Raw genomic sequence first — 13,466 nt, forward strand, 5'->3', positions numbered from 1 at the left:
TTGCAGCAAAAGTAGACTTACCTTTAAAGTAACTGAGCTTCTGAAACCCCCATTAAAGACCTGTGGTGTTATAAACCATCTCACCAATTAAAAAAATTTCAGTCTTCTATAGAACTAGCCAACAACTATAAGAATACAACGCGGTGAAATTTCAGTTTTCTGAACAAATATAAGTAGAAGTCTGAAATTTTGTACAATTATTATAATCCTGATAATAAAATGTGTAGGTTTGGTCTGTACCAAATTCCATCTAATTTGGTTTAAGATTGTGTGAATTATTAACATTTTAAATGTTAAATAATTTAAAAAAATCACTATTATTACTACAAATTTTAAGAGTTTTGCCTGAAATTTCATTTTCATAACTTCCAAACACCAGAAAAAAGTAAATAAAACTTACTATCAAATATTTTCATTTCTTTTACCCACAAAAAAGTGAAAAATGATATTGTTAATTCTAAAAACGGTCAAAGAACGAGCAACGTCTGCAAAAAAAAAAAATTACTTAAAAAAATGTGAGACTTAAAAAATGCTGATAGTATATTTTGTTACACACATATTAAAGAAGTTTCACAAAAATTCATTTACGTAGTGTAAATTTTGTAAGAGAAATAACATTTTTAGCAAAGAAAAATGTGCAAAAGACAAAAGCGGACTAAAATCAGTTTGAAATTTTCAAATGAAATTATTTATCATAATTACTTATTAAGATGTAGGCATCAACAACGAATAAACTTTCCTGATATAAGAAAAGCTAATAATTAACTAAATAAGACGGGAAGTTATGTTGTTATAAAAGAGTTCAAAATCGTCGATGTTTTAAGAAAATTGAAAATAAGGAATTAATGAATTTATTACGTAATATCGATGCAATTCTAGTAGCTGAAACATGACTTAGTAGAAAAGTTTTTAAGTACAGTATAGCTTTATTGATTAGTAAATATAACAAAAGATTACGACTTTATAAACTAACAGAAACTATACTTTAAATTAGATAGGATTGTACTTAGTAATAAATTTATTAAAAATATAATAGAAATGTATGAAAATGAGTGCATAAGATTGAATGATGAAATTGGAATGTATCTTGATTATGAAATTAACTTGACAAATGTATTTAAACAAGTAAGAGGATACCTATATTAGATGTTACGTAAACGTCTTAGCTGACAAGCTAAATTGCAAGAGTTGACACTGCCCTACATATAGAACGTACCGATTCAGATATTTGAGTATGTCGACATCAGTAACCGGAATGCGAAATTTATTATATGAAATAATTAGTTAATATGTTAATGAGGACCTTAAATTAAATATAATTATGTCTGTTGTGAATGATAATTGGATAAATATAGCAGCATGAACGATTTATACACACTTGTATATTGTACAGTTAAAAGAAAATGTTAAATTTAGTAAGTAAATTAGTTTTAGAGTTTAAAATAAACGCGACTGGTTGAAACTTGCATTAAAATTAGACGTAAGTGCAAGTTAAGCCAACATAAGTTGAATATTTATATGATAGAAAATTCGTTATTTAATTGTATTTTTTAAATTTACAAATTATGTATAAATTAGTTATAATTATTTTGTGATGTAATATTTTTTTGTGAACTATTAATAAACTATCTGTCTATTTATAAACTCATGCATATGCCTTTTAAAAATGGTCGCCGAAACATGAAACAATACATGAAAATTTCCGCAGAGCTTTCTTCCTTAGAACATAAAAATTTCTTCATGCAAACAACTAAAACTGCGACTATTTTGACCAAAAAATGACAAATTTTCACTTAGGTCTAACTTTAACACATTATCCAAGAATCACGTTCTTAAATGGTAGCCTATTAAGTGGAAAATACATTTAAATGGCTTCACAAATATAAATCAATTGGACTGAAAATAGAGATAGACTAGAATTTATTTTTAAATCGGTTACTTAAGAAGTTTTTAACTACCTTACACCAGAATGAGGTGGAACATTTTCGTGTATAAGCCTAAAACAAATACTACGAATTACGCCAGGACGCACTTGAACAACTCGTTCATACTCTCTCTGAGATTTCCAATTCATTCTCCTGTAAATTTCCTAGAATAGGATCGTTTAAATCATTGTCGTGTATTTCTGCCCATATTGAATAAATTGCTGTTAATCTCTTGACTGAACAATAGCGTAGAGGTTTCCTTTGTTGAGTGTTGTAAAATTACACAACATTCCTGGTGAAAGAGGCTTCCTCTGAAAACAATACCGGAGACACGAACGAAATAATGATCACGAGCACACATTTCCAGGAATGAAACACAGGGGCCTCTCATGACGAAACGGAGGTTTGCAAGATTTGTATCGAAACGTAACTAGATCATTTTCCAGGACTTTCTTTGAAGGCAAGTATATTGCTGCTTTATTACTAAAATCAATACAACTTGTAATGAATGAAGCTTAGGCTGTAATTCTATACTAAACTTTCATTAATTTTACACTGCACATCGAACCCAAGTCTTCCATATGCGGATCCACTGCACGTCGAACCCAAGTTTTCCAGATGCGGTTCCATTGCACGTAGAACCCGGGTCTTCCAGATGCTCTCGAAGACTCACTTGTAGACTTGAAGACTCAAGATTGACTGACTTTTTGAAGAATACTAGCGCTTTTATTTATTACACTATAACTTCTGGAATCTTAGAGAGGAATCCGCTTCCCTTGCTCTCTCCGCTCCGCGCCGTCACCGTAGTTCTCCTCCCCACGCTCCGTACCGCGCTACAGCTCATACCGAAGCTCGAGTTTGTTTCCCCGCACCTTCCTTCTCGCTCGATGCGCGCGCAACTCCCTGACGCGACCAGAATATTCCAGCATGGTGCCACAATATTCTATTTCATGGTACTCTCTCACTTAGTATTACGTATGGACAGTGCTCAAAAGGTTTAGAACCCCTGAGTTATATAAATATTGTGTCCACATAAAATGAATTGCGTAAAAATTGAATGAACTCTAAACGAATGACGAATAAAAGTGTAGTACTCTATGTCCAATTTCTAATACCTAAAAACAGAAATTGAAAATATATATTTTGTCTCTCGAGTTCCAGAAAAGTGAAATAAGATGTGGGAAGTCAAAATATATCTAAAAATAAATACTGCAAAAGAAATAACAAAAGTCAATATCTGGAGAATTTATTCTCATGGGAATGAAGGATGTAAATTTTTGGGATATTGAAAACAGAGAATATCTAGAACAAAAGCGCTAATAAAAATATAAATATATTATGAATATGTGTGACAGAAATGGAAAGAAGATATTAATAGATTACAAAGAATTCCTAAACCATGAAGAGAAAAGCATTACGAGATGCAAGGGGAGAAAAAACGTGACGCAACTAAGAGGAGGAAGATAAAGGGAACAACAGCGACAGAGGAGATGAGACAAAGACGAAAACAAATACAGAGACAAGTCCGCTGAAACTGAACACTGTCTCTCCTGAAACCAATCTCCTCCTCGATTTACTTGCCTTTCCTCAATTCCATTTCAATTTCACTGACCCTTCCATACAAAGGATTCTCGTATTAAGGAGTCAACCTGATGCCGAGGATCGGGTATACTGATCCAAGGATCTCGTGTGGCAACGCACATAAATAACACAAGAAAATTTGTTGTTTTGTACGTGGCGATTATTCGTCACTTTTGCGAGATCAGATTATCTTCGATTGTTATGTTGAAATCAGTACTATTACTGAAGCAAGAACTTAAAAACAAATTTAATTCTTTCAAAGGGGCACCGTTATGTATAACTCAGGAGCGGATTAAATCCCTTGTACTGCGTGAAACGTCTGGAAATGCAAGTACAGTACTGTATTCGTTGATGGATAACCAATAAAAATTTGTATTCATTTCACCTGCCACATCCAATACCCTTATTGGTCAGAACTTTCAATTCTATTCTGTCGAACTTAGGAGAGTCCACTGCACTTAATTCATTCCATACTATCTACCCAACAATCAGATTTAGTCCGTGACCAAACATATAAACCATGAGCTACGAAATTACAAATGAAGCAACTAGAGAACCTACAACAGCATATGTTTTTAAGTACTCTTTGCAGAATGGCTTGCTTCGTTACAACTCTAATGTACATCGTTAGCCTGAACTTGTTCTAGTTCGTAATTTAATCCCTATGTTTTTTTTGTGTTATCGTGAATCATGTGCTGGACGTCGTTTCAACATTTAATTTTTGAAAAGTAATCTTTTGGTAGTAAATCCCGAAAAGACTAAGTATATGATTATGTATCGTGACGAGAATATTGTACGAAATGGAACTATAAATATTGGAGATTTATCTTTCGAAGAGGTGGAAAAATTCAAATATCTTGGAGCAACAGTAACAAATGAAGAGTCCACTGCAAGAATGATGGAGGATATTTGGAATACATTTTGCAGGAGAAGCAATTGAAAGTTTGAAATGCTTAGTGCTCAAAGCTTAACTGTGATTTTCCAATCATTACTGGACAATGACTATCAGTGTTAATGCCATATAACTCTATGTACATTCTATATGTCTTAAGCTATGCATTGACAGTCTTGGTTCATTTTCGGCAATAAAGTGACATCCATCATTCTTGCAGTGGACTCTTCAAATATGAATGACACTCGGAAGGAAATTAAACGCAGAATGAATATGGGAAATGCGTTTTATTATTCGGTTGAGAAGCTTTTGTCATCTAGTCTGCTGTCAAAAAATCTGAAGGTTAGAATTTATATAACAGTTATATTACCGGTTGTTCTTTGTGGTTGTGAAACTTGGACTGTCACTTTGAGAGAGGAACAGAGATTAAGGGTGTTTGAGAATAAGGTTCTTAGGAAAATATTTGGGGCTAAGAGGGATGAAGTTACAGGAGAATGGAGAAAGTTACACAACGCAGAGCTGCACGCATTGTATACTTCACCTGACATAATTGGGAACATTAAATCCAGACGTTTGAGATAGGCAGGGCATGTTGAACGTATGGGCGAAACCAGAAATGCATATAGAGTGTTAGTTGGGAGGCCGGAGAGAAAAAGACCTTTGGGGAGGCCGAGACGTAGATGGGAGGATAATATTAAAATGGATTTGAGGGAGATGGGATATGATGGTAGAGATTGGATTGGTCTTGCTCAGGATAGGGACCAATGGCGGGCTTATGTGAGGGCGGCAATGAACCGGGTTCCTTAAAAGCCATTAAGTAAGTAAGTAAGTAATCTTTTGGTAGACAAAGGATGCTGACATTTGAACTCATGTCATTTGTGTGCTCAAATTCAGAAAATCTAATTTCCTGGCTTCTCGAATTTGTTCCAAGTCCATTGAAAAGAAGTTATGTGTCCTGTCATAAGAGGACGCCTTTACATGTGTGCCTGATGTCTGGAGACCTAACTGCAGATCAGTTCTATACTGTTCATCTCCACTCGCCATATTCCAGTTCCGCAGACTGCGAACTCCATTCATCATCATTATTCCTTCGTCTCCATTGTAAACAACAGAGTTATCGTAGCACGACTACAGCAGTTAGACTACAGATTAATTTTAATCCTGTTGGCTCTCTGTCCAACAAAGAAAGACCTGTTAGGCGCCAGCGGTAGTGTATATAATGAGTTGTTAGTAACTATTAGTAACATAATTGCAAACATGAATATGAATACCATTTTGTTGTCTGTGCTTACTATTACAGTAATACAGTCGTGACGAAAATGTGACTCACGACCACATTGTGGCTCGCAATGATAGTTATGCATTTCTCTTGCTTCCTACCTACTCCAACCCCCACCCTTTCTTCTCATTGGAGTCAAACTCCGTTCCATTTATATTTGTCTCTGACCTGCGAGTGGCGTATCGTGGCAATTTCTCCCTCGAAACCATATACCTCTACAAAAACGAAAGTTGCAAGTAGGATGGGAGGACGCATTTTTTTGCTGTCAATATGATGAGAATATTAAATGTATGATTTGTTCACGAGTATTACGAGGAAAACGGTTGTATAATATAAAACGGCATTATAATTATAATTATAATAGTTTTATTTTCCCTGGCAGAGTTAAGGCCATCTCTTCCACACAGGATCAAATCGCATACAGAAAAATACATACCGGTATACAAATATTAACTTAAAAATAATAAAAAACATAATAAAGTAAAAAAGAGAGATTGAATACATATACACAATCAGTATTAACTTTAAAATAATAATAATAAAAAAAATATATATAACAAAAAAGAGACTGAATACATAATTACAAACAGGAAAATACATTCTAGTAGGCCTATACACGTATTAACTTAAAAAAAAGAATTAATACTTATCAATATAATCTCTCAACTAAAGGAATAGTACAATTAGTATGATCATCATACCATGTGTTACATTGAGACAATGACAATTACCCACATATTAGTGATGATTGTGTAAAATAATAATAATAATAATAATAATAATAATAATAAATAAAAATTATACCTAAAAACTAATTCTGTGCATTTAAAATATTTCTAAACAACCTAATTTTAAACAACTGAGGACTAAGACTACCCCTGACTTCCAGCGGCAGCGAATTCCCTGAGCGGGCCATGGCTATTGAAAAAGAACTTGAGTGCAGAGATGTCTGATGACGATACTCTATGTTACTCATTAAACATTAAAAGGTTAAGTGTATTATTATTATTATTATTAGTATCATTATTATCATTATTATCATTATTATTATTATTATTATTATTATTATTATTATTATTATTATTATGAGTATCATCTCTGTACGTCCATGCTTTTTCAGCAGATATACGAATAATGCGATTAGATCTTCAATTTAAACTCACAGATTTACAACGTGATGTTAAATGAAAGCTAGATGTAAGGGCTTGGCAAATGTTGAACTTTTCATATCATTGCCAAAAAAATAAATAAATAAATATCCGAAGCTTCGTTCTTTCGCTTGCACTGCTGAAGCCATATTCGCTACAACTTACGTTTGTGAAAAATTATTTTCAACAATGAAAATAGTAAGAATCAAATTTGGATCACGACTGATAGACAAATACCCTCGTGATCAACTACAACTGACAGTAAGTGACATCATTCCTGATTTTGAAACTCTGTCGCAGAGACATTCTGAAGACAGTTAATTTTAGGCTGTGATAACATGTCCTGTGTTTTCTTATTCATTTCTTTCTTCGTTACACGTACTAAACATTAGTTTGTAACCTTATACTGTATAAAATTTTATGTAAGTGCTTGACGTAAGGAAAATGAAAATCCGTTATTAAGTCAGACAGCTGCTTCACTTCCGTTTCGGATGTCCGCCTCACTCCATAGGTGCTATGCACGTTGCAGGTTACACAGTGGCTCGGCGCACCATCACATTTTCGCCACGGCTGCAGTAATAGTATATGTTACCCATATATCTACACAGTGGGCCAAAAAAAAAAGGCACAAAATTCGAAATACTCTCTTTTCGGAAATACATAACATTAATTTATAATGAATACACTGTTGGAAAGAGTAGACTTTAAAGACGAGCAGGACTTTTTATTATGTTTTTTGAAGCTCAATTAAAATATTACGGAGGTCAATACACAAAGATGCTAAAAATATGGTTTTTGAAGACAATTTATTACTTCAAAATGCAGAAACTGAATGTTGGTAAAATTAATAATAATTAATGATCTTTCGAATAATCAAAATTAAAAATGATGCTCTATGTGACCGCCATTTGCCCGCACAAAGGAGAGGCACACTTCAGCCACAACAGAGTATTTTTCTTAAAACAACCATTGTCCACAGTTACCTACAATTACACATGTATTTCTATGAGGCGATTTAAGTTATAAATTAGTAGTAGTATTTATTTATTTAACCTGGCCGTCAGGCCTTCTCTGCCCCTCTACCAGGAGATTCCAACTATTATATAAAGATTAAAATTACAATTAGTATTAAATTTACAATTACAATTAGAAATAAAATTACAATTATTATTAAATTTACAATTACAAATAAAGTTACAATTAGTATTGAATTTACAATTACAATACAAATCAAAGTACGGAAATATTACCTGACTAATTAAAGCTAGATAATTTATCAACAGTAATTTCACTAGACGTTTTGATTTATCTAGAGAAAATCAAAACTCGAGTGGGATTTAATTGACTATTACACGATTAGAAGAAAGTATATGAAGATTAGAAGTAACGAAGTACTCCAATACAATAAAATATTGACTTACGAAAATACAACTGTCTTCAAATGTATTATTGTACCATCTCAACATTACAAATATTACGCTAGATGCAGACACTATAATGATTACTAGCAATGCCTTCTCGTCGAGAAGTTCTCGATCTATACACGAAGGCAATGTTATTAGTCAAGAAGGCTTTGTTGATTCAGTTTCATTTTTATTAAAATGCAACATTCAACTTCAATTATCCGAATCCCAGCAATCAATGTCACTTGACAGATGATTTTCAATAAATCTTAATATTAAACAATCTCTGATACGTGACTATCCATAATATCATATAGCAGAAGCTATAACATAACCTAACTAATATACACAAGTATTAGAAAAGTTTTAATTAACGACTTACTTACTTACTTACAAATGGCTTTTAAGGAACCCGAAGGTTCATTGCCGCCCTCACATAAGCCCGCCAGCGGTCCCTATCCTGTGCAAGATTAATCCAGTCTCTATCATCATACCCCACCTCCCTCAAATCCATTTTAATATTATCCTCCCATCTACGTCTCGGCCTCCCTAAAGGTCTTTTTCCCTCCGGTCTCCCAACTAACACTCTATATGCATTTCTGGATTCGCCCATACGTGCTACATGCCCTGCCCATCTCAAACGTCTGGATTTAATGTTCATAATCATGTCAGGTGAAGAATACAATGCGTGCAGTTCTGTGTTGTGTAACTTTCTCCATTCTCCTGTAACTTCATCCCGCTTAGCCCCAAATATTTTCCTAAGCACCTTATTCTCAAACACCCTGAACCTATGTTCTTCTCTCAGAGTGAGAGTCCAAGTTTCACACCCATACAGAAGAACCGGTAATATAACTGTTTTATAAATTCTAACTTTCAGATTTTTGGACAGCAGACTGGATGATAAGAGCTTCTCAACCGAATAATAACACGCATTTCCCATATTTATTCTGCGTTTAATTTCCTCCCGAGTGTCATTTATATTTGTTACTGTTGCTCCAAGATATTTGAATTTTTCCACCTCTTCGAAGGATAAATCTCCAATTTTTATATTTCCATTTCGTACAATATTCTGGTCACGTGACATAATCATATACTTTGTCTTTTCGGGATTTACTTCCAAACCGATCGCTCTACTTGCTTCAAGTAAAATTTCCTTGTTTTCCCTAATCGTTTGTGTATTTTCTCCTAACATATTCACGTCATCCGCATAGACAAGAAGCTGATGTAAGCCGTTCAATTCCAAACCCTGCCCGTTATCCTGAACTTTCCTAATGGCATATTCAAGCGCGAAGTTAAAAAGTAAAGGTGATAGTGCATCTCCCTGCTTTAGCCCGCAGTGAATTGGAAAAGCATCAGATAGAAACTGACCTATACGGACTCTGCTGTATGTTTCACTGAGACACATTTTAATTAATCGAACTAGTTTCTTGGGAATACCAAATTCAATAAGAATATCATATAATACTTCCCTCTTAACCGAGTCATATGCCTTTTTGAAATCTATGAATAACTGATGTACTGTACCCTTATACTCCCATTTTTTCTCCATTATCTGTCGAATACAAAAAATCTGATCAATAGTCGATCTATTACGCCGAAAACCACACTGATGATCCCCAATAATTTCATCTACGTACGGAGTTAATCTTCTCAAAAGAATATTGGACAAAATTTTATACGACGTCAACAAAAGTGATATTCCTCGAAAGTTGCCACAGTTGGTTTTGTCCCCCTTTTTAAAAATAGGTACAATTATGGACTCCTTCCATTGTTCTGGTACAATTTCCTTTTCCCAAATAGCAAGTACAAGTTTATAAATTTCGCTATATAATGCACTTCCACCCTCTTGTATTAATTCTGCTGGAATTTGATCGATACCTGGAGACTTGTACTTTTTCAGATTCTCTATCGCAATTTCGACTTCTGAAAGCGTGGGTTCGGGTATAAATGCTCAGCAATTTGTATTTCAATTTCGTCCCGATCATTTCTATTTGGCCTATGTACATTTAGTAATTGCGCAAAATAGCTTTTCCATCTGTTTAGGATTGATGGAGAGTCTGCAAGCAAGTAACCATTCTCATCCTTGATCACGTTTACCCTTGGCTGATATCCGTTCTTAAATTCCTTTATACCCTTATATAAATCTCGAATGTTTTTATTCTTACTATTTGTTTCTATCTCATTCAGTTTTTCCTTCAAGTAACCTCTCTTTTTATTCCTAAGTGTACGACTTGCTTCCCGTCTTTCATTGAAATAATTATCTCTCTTCTCCTCAACTGGATCCTGTAAGAATTTCAATTTTGCCCGTTTCCTTCTTTCTACTACCATGCAACAATCTTCATCAAACCACGGTTTCTTTTTTTTAGTTTCATAATAACCTATGCTCTGCTCAGCTGCAATTTTGATACTATCTCTGATATTTTCCCACACGCTATTAACATCTAATTCTTTCTCAACTTCGTCGGAACTTTCTAAAGTGGCAAACCTATTCGAAATTTCGACCTGATAATTTTGCTTAGCTTCCTCGTCCTTTAATTTCAAAATATTGAATTTAGTAATATTAACTTGCTGCTCTACTCGCTTGGCTACTGATAATCTTTCTCTCAATTCTCCAATCACCAAATAATGGTCAGAATTACAGTCTGCACCCCTGAAAGTTCGAATATCTACTATACTAGTATGTCTCCGTTTATCTATCAAGATATGATCTATTTGGTTGTGTGTCAATCCATCTGGAGAAGTCCAAGTATATTTATGTATATCCTTATGGGGGAATGTTGTACTTTTGACAATTAAATTTTTCGATGTGGCAAAGTTGACTAATCTAACTCCATTGTCACTACTAATTGCGTGTAGGCTCTCTTTTCCAATAGTTGGTCTAAAAATATCCTCCCGTCCTACTTTAGCATTGAAATCCCCCAATAAAATTTTCATATGATATCTAGGGAACTGATCAAAAGTATGTTCCAATTCCTCATAGAAGCTATTCTTTATATGGTCGTCTTTCTCTTCTGTAGGGGCGTGAGCATTTATAACTATGATGTCGCACCATCTACCCTTAAGTACTAAATATGATAACCTGTCACTGATAAATTCGACCTTTTTTACTGCTGATTTTATTCTTTTATGAACAAAGAATCCTGTTCCTAATTGGTGATTATTGTTTCCTTCCCCATAATACAACAAGTAATCTCCTATTTGTGATATGCCATTCCCATCTAACCTAACCTCTTGTACTCCTACGAAGTCTATTCTATATCTAGCTAGTTCTTTTGCTACTAATGTTACCCCTTCTGTTCTATAAAGACTAGTTACGTTCCAAGTGCCAAATCTCAAAACATTATTCCTTTGCTGTGGTCGTGCCAGAGAATCAGTCCTATTCCGAGGCTTATTATAGGGATACGTAACAAGCTGTTTTTTACGGTGATGGGTTGTTAGCCCTTCGCCCAACCCCCAAGCTGGAGGACCACCCCTTATCGGGCTGTCCACGACTGCTTATTCAATATATTCGCAGCTACCCTCCATATCTGGAGGCCGTCTCCTCTATCCGCAACCTGAGGACGCGCCATGCCGTGGTGATAGGGACCCACAATACATGGTTTAATTAACGACGATGACATAAAAAATAAACACGAATAATTTTAAAAGGAATAATTATTGAATGTATAATTTTCAAATTTGAATGTGGTTGGTGGTTCAATTGATGTTATATTGGACGTGTGCGTAATAGAAGTGGAACTCCTTGATTTAGGCCTTCATGGTGTATTCAACTTATTCAGAATTTCCGAATGAATAATTTTAAAAGGAATAATTATTGAATGCACAATTTTCAAATTTGAATGTGGTTGGTGGTTCAATTAATGTTATATTGGACGTGTACGTAATAGAAGTGGAACTAGTTGATTTAGGCCTACATGGTATATTCAACTTATTCAGGATTTCCGTATGGTGCTCTTCATTGATTTGTAAATCGGATTTCAGAAGATGCATAGGTATGATCAGTGATTTTTATTAATTCTTGTTCTTGAATGCCAATGCGAGTCATATTTGAAACTGCTGTGCATCGACTGGAGTGGTTTGTAATTACATATATATATATATATATATATATATATATATATATATATATATATATATATTTTTTTTTTGACGTCCAAACCAGCGCAGTTTCAATTGTTGGCAAACAAAGAAACAAATGCTAGGGACGCGATAAAATTAAACAAATTCTAGGGACAAGATAACATTAAACAAATGCTAGGGACGCGATAAAATTGTGCGATAAGCAGCCATGATTGGTTGAAATACGTCCTTTCGTACCGTTTTATTGGTCAAAAGTAGTATGACGTAGTAAGAGTGTAATAGTCGTAGAAAAACAAAGAATATTTTATATTTACTGAATTACAAATTAAACGTAGAATAACAAAATTGTATAGTGATGAAATTACTGGATATTGAAATATTTTGTGATTGATAGATTAAGGAAACTATTTACAAGAAATCAAGTACTGACCAAGTGCCTTGTAAGTTTGCGTTTGAATTCAATTTTATTTCGATAGTCCCTGATGCTAGCAAGTAGCGAATTCCAGGGTGCTCTTCATAAACATATCGCAGCACGCGCTACGAGCGTACTAAGCTAGCGCCGGCTATCCACTGGTTACTATTACAGAATTCAAATCATATCCTATTGCTAACACTGGTTTATGAATACGAAAAACGCTGATCATCCACCGGAAGCCCGCGCTAAAAATGTCTATGAATACGGCCCTCTGAATCTTGGCAGGGCTATAGTGAAAGAGGATGAATATGAGGAGGTGCGATGGGATGGTATTGTTAGTATTACATCGCACCTACTGTTGTCCAAAGTTTCTACAACAACATAAGAAATGGCATGATGAATTTCATTCTTGGAGTGCCAACAACACTAATGCCAGATAGTTTTTTTTTTGTTTCTCGTGAAAATTTATGTTTTTTTGACTATGGTTGTTTTTCCAAAAAACCCTTCAATTATCTGACCATTTATTTATAACATTAGTAGTGAGATAGTAACAAGTATATTTTATGTAGTTTTACATTGTTACTTTTTGTTCCAACTTGCGAAAAGAAGCACAAAAATATGTTTTCAACATATCACAAAAGTTTTCCAGAACAGCACCGAAGGGATTTTACCTGATTCTTCTGCTCCTCCTGCATACGAATTACTAAGAATTCTCAACGGTATTTGAAAAGTAGGGAGAATGA

Source organism: Periplaneta americana, chromosome 12 (assembly GCF_040183065.1).
Source record: "Periplaneta americana isolate PAMFEO1 chromosome 12, P.americana_PAMFEO1_priV1, whole genome shotgun sequence".
NCBI lineage: Eukaryota > Metazoa > Arthropoda > Insecta > Blattodea > Blattidae > Periplaneta > Periplaneta americana.